This window comes from Pseudopodoces humilis, chromosome 4 (assembly GCF_049639895.1).
Source record: "Pseudopodoces humilis isolate 2021_Gansu_Grassland_sample_001 chromosome 4, ASM4963989v1, whole genome shotgun sequence".
NCBI lineage: Eukaryota > Metazoa > Chordata > Aves > Passeriformes > Paridae > Pseudopodoces > Pseudopodoces humilis.
In genome coordinates, this window is record NC_142203.1 from 61,264,902 (window position 1) to 61,277,730 (window position 12,829).

A 12,829-nucleotide genomic window follows, 5' to 3' on the forward strand; every position below is an offset into this window, starting at 1 on the left:
GTCTTTTCAATAATCCCTTATAACAAGGACGCTTAAAGAGCGCTAAGACCATTTCTTTAATTTTGATGGGCAGAGAGCTTACTGCTGGTATCACTTTCTCCCAGGTCCGAGGAGCAGTTTTGGAAGAGAGGTTAACAGGATTTATTAATCACCATGAAACAGCCCATCACACTAGCTGAACGGTAATAGCAATAATGATAATAAAATCATAGTGAAAATATTAGCATCACAACCACAGGCTCTCAGGCAAAGTTCACGACCTGTAAAAAGTGTCAATGTATTTTGTATTTTTGCCCACAGAATTCAAAACAGAAACATCACTAGAAGAAGACTAAATACAACTCTAAAAGAGTTACTACATTTTTACCACAAATTCAAAACAGGAAATAATATATTAGTTATCTCAAACAACCACTATCTACAGTCAGCCTCTGGAAAGCAAGTCACCCACTCCTAGAAGTATAGTTCCTTGAGAAACATCCTTAGAGATAAATTTATTTCCTGAGTCAAGTTATTTAAGACTGGAGAAGAGAATGTGTACAGACTCATTACTCTGTGTTTTGCAAGCTTTTTGACACTAAACACAACCCCATATAATCACAGTTTATGTCTGGGTTTTAAGGACAGTGAAAAGGTGTATTGAGATAGTAATCAACAATTGCCAGTAATTCCTTTGTCATCTAATATACTTTTATTTTATAAAAATATTTTTTCCACACCATATCCTGGGGTTTTTTTTGTGCCTGTTGTTAAATTATACTATCCTCAGTAAGAAGTCAAGCATGATTTAGCAGTGCCCCATTCTCAAGAGGCCACAGGAGACTATACCACAGAGCAATCCTGCATGTAAATACTGAAGAAGAACCCTCACACTATGAAACTGCACATGAAAATAAACCCTGGCTTTCAAATGAAGCCATCTAGAAGCAATCTAGAATGATGAATCTAGAATGATGAACAGTCTGACACAAAATCCAGTGACACTTAGAGAAAAACTCTTGACTGTCTGGACTGTTACACACTTACCAGTAAATCACACTGCAAGCCAAATGGTAACACCACTGAGTGCACTGGACAACTTTGGTGCAAATACATGGCACATGTTTCTAATTTATGTCCAAGGTGAGAGTTTTGTAAAATGCTACAGGCAGGGCAAAAATTTCCTCCAGAACTGGGTAAAAGTACAGGGAACAGGTATGACAGCCAACAGCCTGAAGGAAAGTCCCCATGGTTCAAATTCCCCTGGGGGGCTGTGACAAGTCACACAGGGTCAGCAGAATGTGTGCTAGGTTATATGTTGCCTGTTCATCTTCTTCCTTAACCTCCCACTGGTGTGCAGCATCCATCCCTGGACCTCCCAGGTGGACTCTGTGGTCCTATTTTCTCCAAGATGGGGGCTTTTTCCAAGGAGCAAGGACATTGCCTGTCCCTGTACTGGGAAACTTCTACTCCTTGTAGTTCCCCTGGGCTTCACCACAGCTTACAAAAGCAATGTCCTTTTTCTCTTCCCAGTGATCCACACCTTCTTCTCACTGAACCATTTCACCCATCCTTCCCATTTACCACTGGGTCTTGATTTTATCCTTTTTAGTCATTTGCACGACTGCAGCGTGAGAGTATTGCTCTTTGAGAGCACAAGTGTACAGCTGGAATAACGAAGAGGTGTCTGCCAGATCAAAGCTGCCTCTATCATGTTCACTTTCTGGACAGACAGCCAGTCAAGGACAGTGGAAAGAGAAGAACAAGAAAAAAAGCAATTGTAAAACCCAGCCTCTGAAGACACATTGCTGTCTGCAGTGCCTCACACTCACAACTGCTTTGCAAAAATCAAAGTAGAAATGCTGGCAAACACAATCTGACTCAGCACAACCATTATCAAAAGAACCTAGTTTCAGCATATTTCAATCACATTTTAAAATCCACATTTTTGTAATTGTCAGCAGATTTTTTAGATCTACTACACACAAATCTTAGTTGCCTTGAGCCTAGCAAGTATACACTGGCACTAACATAGTAGGCATTTTTCCTGCCATTTTCCTCCATCTTATATGTTGCTTACATTATAAGAAGATCTTTTATCTATTTTGTACATCTATCTTAATACAGTATCCATAAAAAGAAACAAGCATTTGCAGCCAAAAAAGTAGAAAATTCTAAATTTCCTTTAAACCTATTTTAAGCCTGTGCAAAATAAGAGGGTCTGTCATGCATTAAAAGGGTGCCAGTCATTGTAGTATCTAGGTTCAAAGTATATTCTAGGCTGGAACAATTCAGTATCTGTTGCTGCCTTCAGGCAATGAACTTTGATAATTTAAGAACATTGAAATAAAGAAAACTAATTCACTATCTGGATTTTAATAGCTTTTGGTGACAGACTTCTACTTTGTGACCTACTGATGATGATGAGAGATTGGCTGGGCAAGTAAAAATCCACTTCCTAACTTCTGTCTGTAAATGGCACTTTATTTACAGTCAAGTAAACAGACTGCATGGAACAAAGGAAGCCAGATACAAGCCTGAAGTTTCTGAAAGTCCCTCTGAAGACCTTAAAAGAGCAGTTCCTCCCCACTGGGAAGGGTGCTTGGGCAGTTCAGTTTAAAGAGAACACCTTCACAGAGCAGTCCCAATACCAAGCTTCAGACAGGAAAAATGCAAGAAAAAGAATCCTAATGGGATAAAAGAAACTATAAGCTTTCTAATAAGCTCCAGTATCTATTTGCATGGTATTTTTTTTCCCCTGGGAATTCCCATATTTCAGTAACTGCATTATTGCAGTGTGAGCCATGGGAGCTACAGTGTAGTTGTATAGCTGGTTTCATACTTTGACACCAGGATTTTTTTTTTTCCTCCCAGCAAGAGGAAAAATAATACATGTTATGACTGGGCACCTCTAAGCCTCAACGTGTGGGAATTCTTCTGTAACTATAAATGACATGTCTAATGATAGATCTAATGCCTTCTGTTTGCTTCATTCTGTTTGCACTACAAGCTGAAGCAAGTTTTAATGCGGTAAAAGCTCATATTAGGTACACCCAATTCATAATTGTTTTGATTTTATAAGCAAAGCTCACAGCTTAAAGTGATCAAGCAAAAAATATCAGTTTGATAATCTATCATTTGATGTTATTCAGATTAATAAGCATAAAAAAACCCAACAGGATAAAAAAATGAAATAAGACTTTTATGTATGTGATTATTTTGTTTGGTGAAATAAGTTTATAAAATTCTAATAGAATGTACTGAACATATTATTAGTCTGTATTCTGTATCATAAGTATCATAATAAATGTGTTATTTTTTCATTCTAAATAGTAAAGATTGAATTTTCAGTCACATCTTACTACACTGCAAAGGTGATGTGCCAATTTAAGAGGGCAGTAAATTACAAAATACCGCAATTACACAGACTCAGTTATGCCAAGTCTCACCTCTTATTAAAATATCAAGTCAAACAGAGATATTCTCTGCTGTTATTTATTGCTCTCCATCAAACAGGTCTAGCAAAGGCAGTATCAAGAAAAAAGAAGAGACAATGGACTTTGACCAATCAGTCTGTAAGGATCCACCACACACAAAGTTTTAAGTTTATCTAATATTAACCTTGCCAGTAGGAAAGTTTGCCTTTTTTCCTTAATGTTATGGTGTTCATTTCTTTGAACAACTAATTATAAACCAGAAAAAGTTTGTTATATAACCCAGCTAAGTAACCCTTTGTCTTTGTGAGTGAGCATTCGTGTCAGTCACGGTGCCAGGAGAGCATCCTTGGCAGCTCCCCTCTGCCAGGCAGCGCAGCCTCAGCTGTACCCACTGCCCCTTGTGTCAGTTCCAGCAGGGCAGCCGACCCCAAAAAACCCAAACTCAAGGTCAGCAGCTTGCTGAGGGATTTGGGGGTAAGCATGTAGTCCCCAAAGAAAAGCAAGGCCATGACCTAGCACTATGCTAAAACCATGCACTATGGTTTTTCATCTATAAATTGCTTTGGGTGGAAAAATGAATCAAGAATACCCCACTGGATTATTGTCTGCTTCCTGAATTGGTTTCTTATATTGGCAGCCACTAAGATGTGTACTCCTGACATTGCCTTAATTGCTCAGTCTGGGCTTTTTAAAAATATCTATTCATTTCAGAAGAGGGCTTTGCTTTGCCCTTTATGTTATACTGCTCCAAGAAAGCCACTACAAATTCCATGAAGAAAATTTTTCTTTTAGTCTCAAAGATTTCTACCTCCAAAGAACAAACATCAGCAGGGCCCTGAGGCCTGTCAGACCCTGCTGAGGGGAGAGAAAAGAAAGGGGTGGGAGGGATGAGAGAATTTGTAGCTGTTGTTTTCCACTGACTTCATCTCACAGTTCTGGTTCAAGCTTTCTCCATGACTGAAATATTTCTAAGGGCTTTCTTTGGGGTAGATTTTCAGCTATTTTCTATTGTGCAAAGTCACACTGGATCTCCTTAGTTGTCAGGGAACTTGAAAAAGCACTTTTGTCTCAGTCTGATACCCAGCTGGTTATTTTTTTCATCCCTCTGCAAAAGTTTGCTGAAGTTGGCTCACAGATTCCAAAGTTAGAGAGGGAGTACAGGCACCTACAGATCCCCTCCACATTATAATCAGCTACTATCCTTGCACTATTAGTCAGAAAGTGGAATGAAGGCAGGAAAGGGAAGCAATAAAGCTATGAAAGAGGGTAGTCAAGTAGTATTTGCTTTATGTTAAATACATTTAGTCTTACTTTACTGTTTTTTATTAAATGGAACAACATTTTGGTTTAAGAGTAATGTTACTCCCTTATTATTCACAACATGTATTATCAGAGCAATAATCCAACTGGAATCTGTCAAGTATTCTTACAGAAAGAACTACCTAGCTTTCCTAATATGTTGTATTTTGAATGCTTTATTGAAAAGACTGTGAAAATGCAAATAAAAAAACAACCAGTATGTAGTTACTTTAGTCTACTGAGTTGCAATATGGATGTTCTTCGTTGTGGTTTTCAGAAGCCACTGAGCAATTCTCACTGCAGTGAGCAAAATCTTCCCAAAAAAAAATGTAACTTTTTTCCTAAAAGACAAAAATGTCCTTTTAGGGCATTTTTTAATGTTCCAGTCTTCAGTGTGATCCACTGTGCTGTACTGGGATGTGCACTGTGTGCATGCACATGTAAGGACATCAAATCAAGTTCTTCTCATGTAAAAACAGCAATTCTATATTGGTTTCACTGTTTGGAAATTTCCTACAAATGAACATAAATAAAACTTTTTTATCTGTCTTTTATCTACTCACAAATGGCTACACAGAATCCAACCCACCATGCAAGGAAAATAAAGGACTACTTGTAATTCAATCTGGAAAGGTGTATTAAACCTTTACCCAGTATGGTCAACATAACTGAAGAAAATTTTCTCATTAGTTTTCTCCTTTATATTTACTTTTCTACTTTCTGTAATATTTTTTTCTTCAATACACTTTTCTTGCACACCCACAGCGGCAAATACCATGGCATGTAGGTACCTTCAGCTCGTATACTAAAACAGCAGTTTTATAATCATATTTAATCCAGTTTTATTTAAAAACGAAGAGATTTCTTACTGCTAACAACCTCCTAAATAGAGACAATGTGAACATCTACAGGAATCAAAAAGAGTTAAGGAAGTGATTGGCAAGACACTGCTTTTTATACTGGCAGCTGAAAACATGCATAACCCTCACTTCAGTTTCTTTGTTGCTATTTAATATTTTTACAGAAGCTTGCAAAAGGCTAGTCCTCATTTTACTACTTCATCTGATTGTTCTGCTTTCTGTTTTCTTGAGACCAACTTCTTATTCACAACAGCTACAATATCTCAGACTACTTAATAATTAAAAGAAATCATAATATTTAGAGTAGAAATAAATTATAGGTAAATAAACCTCCCCCAAATCCACCACTCAGAACAAAAGAGAAACAATGCCTCATTTACTAGCAATCCTCCCACCCTTCTTCCTCCCCTCCTTTCCAGCAAGTTTTCTTGGCTTAGTTGGCTGACTGCTTCTTCCTGGAAATAGGTCAGCTTCCAGCCTGAGAGCCTCTGCGTGTGTGAAAGCCTGGGACACTGCCTTTCACTTGCAACGGTTCAGAATGCAAGAGGCTGCACTGAGGAGTTATCAATAACCTCCTATAAAAGCAGCCCAAACCTGGCAGGACATGAATTGTGACTGAAAAGTTGGAGAGGCCGTGACAACACAACTAGGAGCTGTCTATTTTGTTGTTCTGACACTGCTGCAGAGTAAGAGATCTAATTAAATTCATCCACAACTTCATTAGTTACCCTACAAGACTTTCTCTTGGTAACTCCCTACTTGTGGCCCAGATACTGCCCTCCTTGGCTGCCAGAGCAGGCAAATAAACCACTCTTCAACTGTAGTTAAAAAATCCAGACAACCTATTATACACACAAGGACTGATTAGAAATAAATGCTTAGGAGCAGTTCCTGCAGGACTGACAAGTTCCTATGAGTTTTTAACAGAGACAGCAAGTATTCAAGCCTACTCAAATTTACTATCTTGGCATGTTTCCATCCATATTTTCAGTGGGGAAAAGCTTTATTTTACAGAAAACTCAATCCTTTTGTTATGACATGCAGTTTTTTTCTTTTATCTTGGTAGTAACAGGATTGTCTTTAGAGTACCACAATTTTTTCTCAACACAACAAAGAGATTAAAAGTGTTTGAGGGTAACAAGCTGTACAGACATATATGCTATTTATGCAGTTGTCACTGACATTCACAAGTAATGATGATAAACACAAAAAAGCTTGCATGCTTCCCTATGATAAAAACTGACTTTCCAAGTAGCATTTCACTCCAGCAGTTTCTCTTCCCTTGTGCCCACATCATCAGTGGTTGTGTTTTCTCTTTTTTATATCAGGAATACTTCCAAATATAGTCAGAGAAATGTGAGCCACATTGCAACTGTAAGAGAGGAAATGCATGTCACCACATTGAAGACAATGTGACTCTACACTCTATATGACACGTTTGCTCATCTCAGCTGCTATGAAAACATGATTGAACAAAGCAAAAATAAAGGTTTTCATACAAATACCAAGAAAGGAAAGCAACCACAGGCATCTGTACTTCCCTACCCATATCACACTCTAGCCTATTTGAAAATTACAGAGTATTATAACATACTATATTATATGTTATATCATATTATATCACTGTTAAATGTGATCTGAAAGGCTAAACTAGAAAAAAGCTGAGGGACTTGCCACCACCATCCATCCCTCTGCCACTTGTGTCACTGCCTAAAGCATGAGGACTGCAGTGGGTCCAGTGACCATTCCATCATATCATTTTTAGGACAGCTTGTTTAAGACCCTGCTCCTCCCTCACAGCTTCTAAAGCTAGCTGGGAGCTTAGCTCTCTGCACTGTCCACAGACAGCCACAAAAATATGAGCAGCTCAGCTGTAAAAAGTTTGCTACATCAGCTTCCTGCAACAAGAAAACCTCCAAAGCACCACAGGATATATAATACAATACTTGGAAGAGCTATAATTATCAGAACATTTGTTCTCCTATGCCAGAAGTAATGACTACTTCTCTCCTTTGATTTTAATGGGAGCTCGTGGCTGGGCATCCTGAATGGTAGGCAGGTGGTCCCAATCACTCACCTGAAATTGCACCTTAATGCACCTTGAAATGATCAATTCTGGCACCAGATAGTGTCTGGGCAGAATTTGGGCACATTAAAATCAGGAAAACAATGCAGAAAGCCCAGACCTCAGCAGCTGGCTAGCCCACCACGAACCTAAAATTACCTGTCACTTAGATTCCATTACAGAAAGTTGCACAAAAGTTTAGAATACGAATCAGGTGAGGAAGCAGCCCTATCTAAGAGCAAAGTATTCCACCCTACTGTTAATCCACTCTAATACAACAATAAGAGGCAATGAAACATTTTCAACTTAATTATTTCTACTTGAAATACTTAATTAAATTATTTAACTAAATAGCTAAGTAACTTTTTTTAATGCACAATCAAATTACCAGATGTGAATCGCGTGGGCAGCTGGTCCAAAAGAGCCAGCCCAGAACTACTCCCAGCTAAGTGCCCAGATATTAGGCCACAGGCAAGATGTATCTCTGCCTGTCTGGAAACATGAATATGCATCCTGGGATGAACTGAGACCTTGCTTCAACACATGAGGTAGAGGCTGCTTGTCTAACTGCCTAATTGCCAGGTAGCGAAGATGCTTCTGGAAGACACTGAGAGGTGAATCTACATCACTGTGAGCCTCAAGAACTGGGAGAACTGGACCCATATTTCCCAGGTGACTATTACCATTGCTTCTGAAGCAGCTACCTCTTGAAAAATAGCTGGACACCTGTCTCCCAAAATTCTTCCCCATCCTTGGCCGTAAAGTAGTAGAAGGAGGCATCTCATGCTGGTGCCTGAGAAGACTGGAGTTCAAACATCCTTGATCCACCTCTCAGTTGCAGGAGTCTTCCTGCTCTGCAAGAAGTTGGGTTTTTGTGCATTTTAAAGTGCTGAGTCCAAGGCACCTAAGCCTGCACTCTGGGGCAGGGGGATCATGTTTTAGGTGAAGTGGGGCTGCAGCAGGCACTCTCACAGCCCATGGCCCACACACACACTGGCTCTACCCAGATGCCAGTGGCCAGGTTGGTGAAAGGCTATCTGTAGTCAGAGTTCAGAAGGAAGTTATCTTCTTTCTTTCTTTTTTTTTATAAAATGCAGCTATTGTACATTTTGGGGTCAGAGAGAAGGGCCCATGTACATTTAAGAAGAGTTTTCTGGAGATAATACTTGCTTCCACAAAAGCAGAACAGTTGCTTTTTGTCTTCACAGAACCAAAGTCAATTGTAGCTCTCAGCTTCTCAGGACAACTCCAGAGACTCAAGTACTTTTTTTGCTGTTCAATATGATGAACTGGCTTTTGGCAGCTTGGAAGGGAAAACAAAAAAATACCAAAAAAATCCCTGTAACAACCCCCACTCCTACCCTCCCCCCACCAGGAAAAAAAAAAAACGAAACAAAACAAAAAACCAAAAAAAACCCCAAAAACCAAGAAAGAGAATAGAGACAGTGAAACGAAAGGATATTTGGCTAGAGTTAAGTGGGTAACTATTATCAGCAGAGCTGAAGGACTACTATGTGAGTAGCGCTGCTGGGTTTTTTCTCTCTTTATTGTTTTGCCCATCTAAATAAGAGTTCCTTCTCAGTCATCTCTGCTATTTTATATTTTACCTATACTTATTTCAGGCATGTTTAAATGGGAACTTTATTTGGTGTGTATAGTTAAAGGAAGTGTCATGTCAGCTAAATTTTTTCTGTGCAGGAAAGGTTGAGGAATTTCAGCTAAATCTGAGTTTAAAACTATAAATTTAATCAGTTCTATGTGCATCTACAGTACTGCATATAAAGATAACTGAATTTTATACTACACAGTAGGAATACTGGACAAAATAGTTTTAAAATTCATTATTATAGACTCATGCCATTGTCTTTTCATTGTCTTATTAGAATTTAATGTTAAGAAAACAGAATCACTGAAAATTATTTAATAAAATGTTGTGCTATTCTTTAGTTAGCAATAAATATTCTCTTTAAACAGAAAATTCAAATAAATAAGAATACAGGCACAGAGACATTTTGAGTCATACACCCTCCTCTGCAGTGATATTTGGCAGCTATCTAGGATGCACTAGTTTCTCAGGACACAATACTCCACTTGCTGCTGCATTGGACAGGTACCTCAAGGGGATTCTTTTGTGTTTTACTCTCCTTACTGTAGCATGTTGCTATTAAAAAACCAGGACACAAACTCTTGACACAGGTTGCCCTGATTTGACACCTATGTAGCCACCTACTCAACTAAGAGAAACAGGGCCAGCCAAGAATAAATTTAGGCCTGAATTGCAGTAATTACTGTCTTTTTCTTTTGGCTGAAAATATAATGAAGTAGAATTTCTTATGCTTTCACAGCTGCTTTCACAGCTGAAGGGAAACTTGAACACAACAGTCACAGAAACTGAGGAATTATGAGAAGTGACTGCTGTGCATGTGGAAATTTCGACACACTGATGGCTAATTCCACTGGTTTACCTGTCTGCAGCTGCCTTACTTCAGGCAGCACAGAGCATGGCACAGGTTGACATGTCTAGTAACAGCATCCTGAGCTGCACTAAGCACACAGACCCAGCACAAGGTAGCTACTTCTCAGTCAGGTAAGAACACTGATCTTGCCACTGTCTTGCCACATGTCTGAGGTAGTTATTTGCCAGGTAATCCAGCTGGTGAAGCAGCCTGGTCATCTGTAGTCTCATCATCTCACATAGCTCTGTATTGCAGTCTTAACACAGCATCAACTGCTGCCAGCTTTTCTTGCTCAAGATCACTTACATTTGAGACAGATAGCTAGACAGGCAGAGAGATTAGCAGTAATATAGATAAAAGGTAAAAACCTAGTTCAATCCTTCACACCCATCCCCTCCCCACTCACCTCTCCATCCTCAAACTCCACTATTTCCTTAGGTATTTCTACTGTGCAGTACGCTTCCTCCCTGAAGTCTGCTGCTGACATTAATTTCCCCCAAGATTTCTTTATTGTCTGTCCTTTAGAAATAACCAATGTCCTGCAAGGAGATTCATGTGATTAAGAGAAAAAAAGAAAAAAAAGAAAAAAGAAAAGGCATGCAACTGTATGATATAAGGGAAGAATGATAAACTTGGAAGCAGATTGCAAAAGGCAAAGTAAATCAGGAATAAGGCAAGAGTTCCATCCAGGCTGTGCATAACTTCCAAGCCCTTTCTAACAGCAATTTGAAAGGGACAAAAGAATCCGTGACATTCATCATGTGTGACATTCAGTTGCCATTCGGTTGCACACAAAATGTCTTTGCTCATCCTCCATTCAAAGAGTGTTGATCCTACTTCTTTGCCTGCTCTTTTAAGTCCTGAATAATATGCAAGTCTTATTATATTTTTACAGCATGTACATCTCCTGGAGAAAATACAATTTTCTCCTCTGAAGATCTGAAATGCTACTCAGGAAATAATTCAAAATAACAATTACCAGCACTCAGAATTTTGAGTTTATTTGGTAATTCAGAAATCACAGTCTGATTTGGAAGACATGAAAATGCTTATGTTGACTCCACTAAATGCCTTCAGTATATGCCATCTCCAGAAAATGATTGCAGTATGAGGAGGAAGAAAATTATTACAAATTGCTTCATAAAGATGCATACTCACACTTGACCAATACAGAGAGGAGGTATAATTTATCCTGTGTAATTCACACTCACTTATTTTTACTATGCCTTTATCTGTGCCTTAAGAAGGTGTATGTTCCCATAAATATTTAGCACAGATACAGGTCAGTCTTCCACCTAAGAGTTTATAAATAAAAATCCTTCTGTGTTATCACTTTTAAGAGAAAAGAAAACTAAGGCTCAGACAGTTCTCTGATGTCCTCGAGTAATTTAAATTGGAACAGTAGAGCCAAATTATTTACACAAAAAATAATCTTATCAACTTGTTCAGTCTTGCTGCACAGGGAATGAACTGCACTACTACTGATTAGTATCCCAGGGCCAGAGATCAGTATGTGAAAAAGAAGCTCTAAACATTAAAACTGCTAATGGAAATGTCCTAAGCCAAGCAGATAACATGTGTTGGTATGCAAGTGCATGGCTATGCCGATGAGAATCCAGCCTGTGTCCTGTCTGCATTTCAGCACGGTCACCATGGAAATGGGAACCAGCCTGCACAGAGCCTAACAAAGGAAACCTTTAAACGAAAATAACGACACTGGATAGAGGCTGCACAAGATTTCTGCTGGGGAAAATGACTTGCTTTACTCATCTGGAGATGTAGAAACCCCCTTTTACCTGCAATAATCCTAAAGGAAAGTACTTCATTCACACTTAGCTGTTTTGGCATTAAGCTGTTACACTGTTAGTTGCATTTATTAGCCCTCATGAAAATACAGCACATAAAGTACACACAAACCCCACATTCGTTCATTCAAAATTACAACAGTGAAGAAAGACCACAATGAATAATATTTATATAGCGGCTAGGAAGCACAATAAAAAAAGGAGTAGTTGTACTTTTACTTCTTTAACTTCTTAAATTAAAGTTCTGTGACACTGAATCAAAAAAGCAAAGAACAATTCACAAGCTGTTCCAGAGAGAGGCAGCACACAGTTAAAACTTGTTGGTAGGATCTCATGTTGACTGACCAAATTATGCACAAATAAATATTAACTGTTAATGTGTTTAGGTGTCTGATGGTAAAAGTCTGTATGCTTTCTAAAATAAACATAATACAAAATACAAGTCCTGTAATGCAGTATGAATGAAGCCTTACTTCAATCTGCAATGCTGGGAGAGGCAAAACTCCAAACATAATATGTAGTACTGCTGCTACTACTTGCTACCTCAGAAAGAAGAAAAAACTAGAGACAGATTTACTTGAAGAAGAGTTCAGATTTGGGTCCTGCTTTCAAGCCATGTCCAGATTATAGAATGCTTTTTAACATAAATATTACTCACAAATATGAAAATAAAACATCAAGGTATCAAAAGATAATCACAAAGAGGGAGAAAGGCAGAAATCAAAATAGGCTGTACAGATTTAAGTTGGTGTGCATGGATGCACATTAAAAGCATTTTCACCCCAACTTTTAGCTTCATTTATTGCACCAAATGTTACATTTATATTTGCTATTCAGTTACCAGTTTGGTCCATTCTGCTCTGTACATTGGCATGTACTTTTTATGTATATGATTTTAACCTTAGGAGTTTCCTTATTGATTATTGCC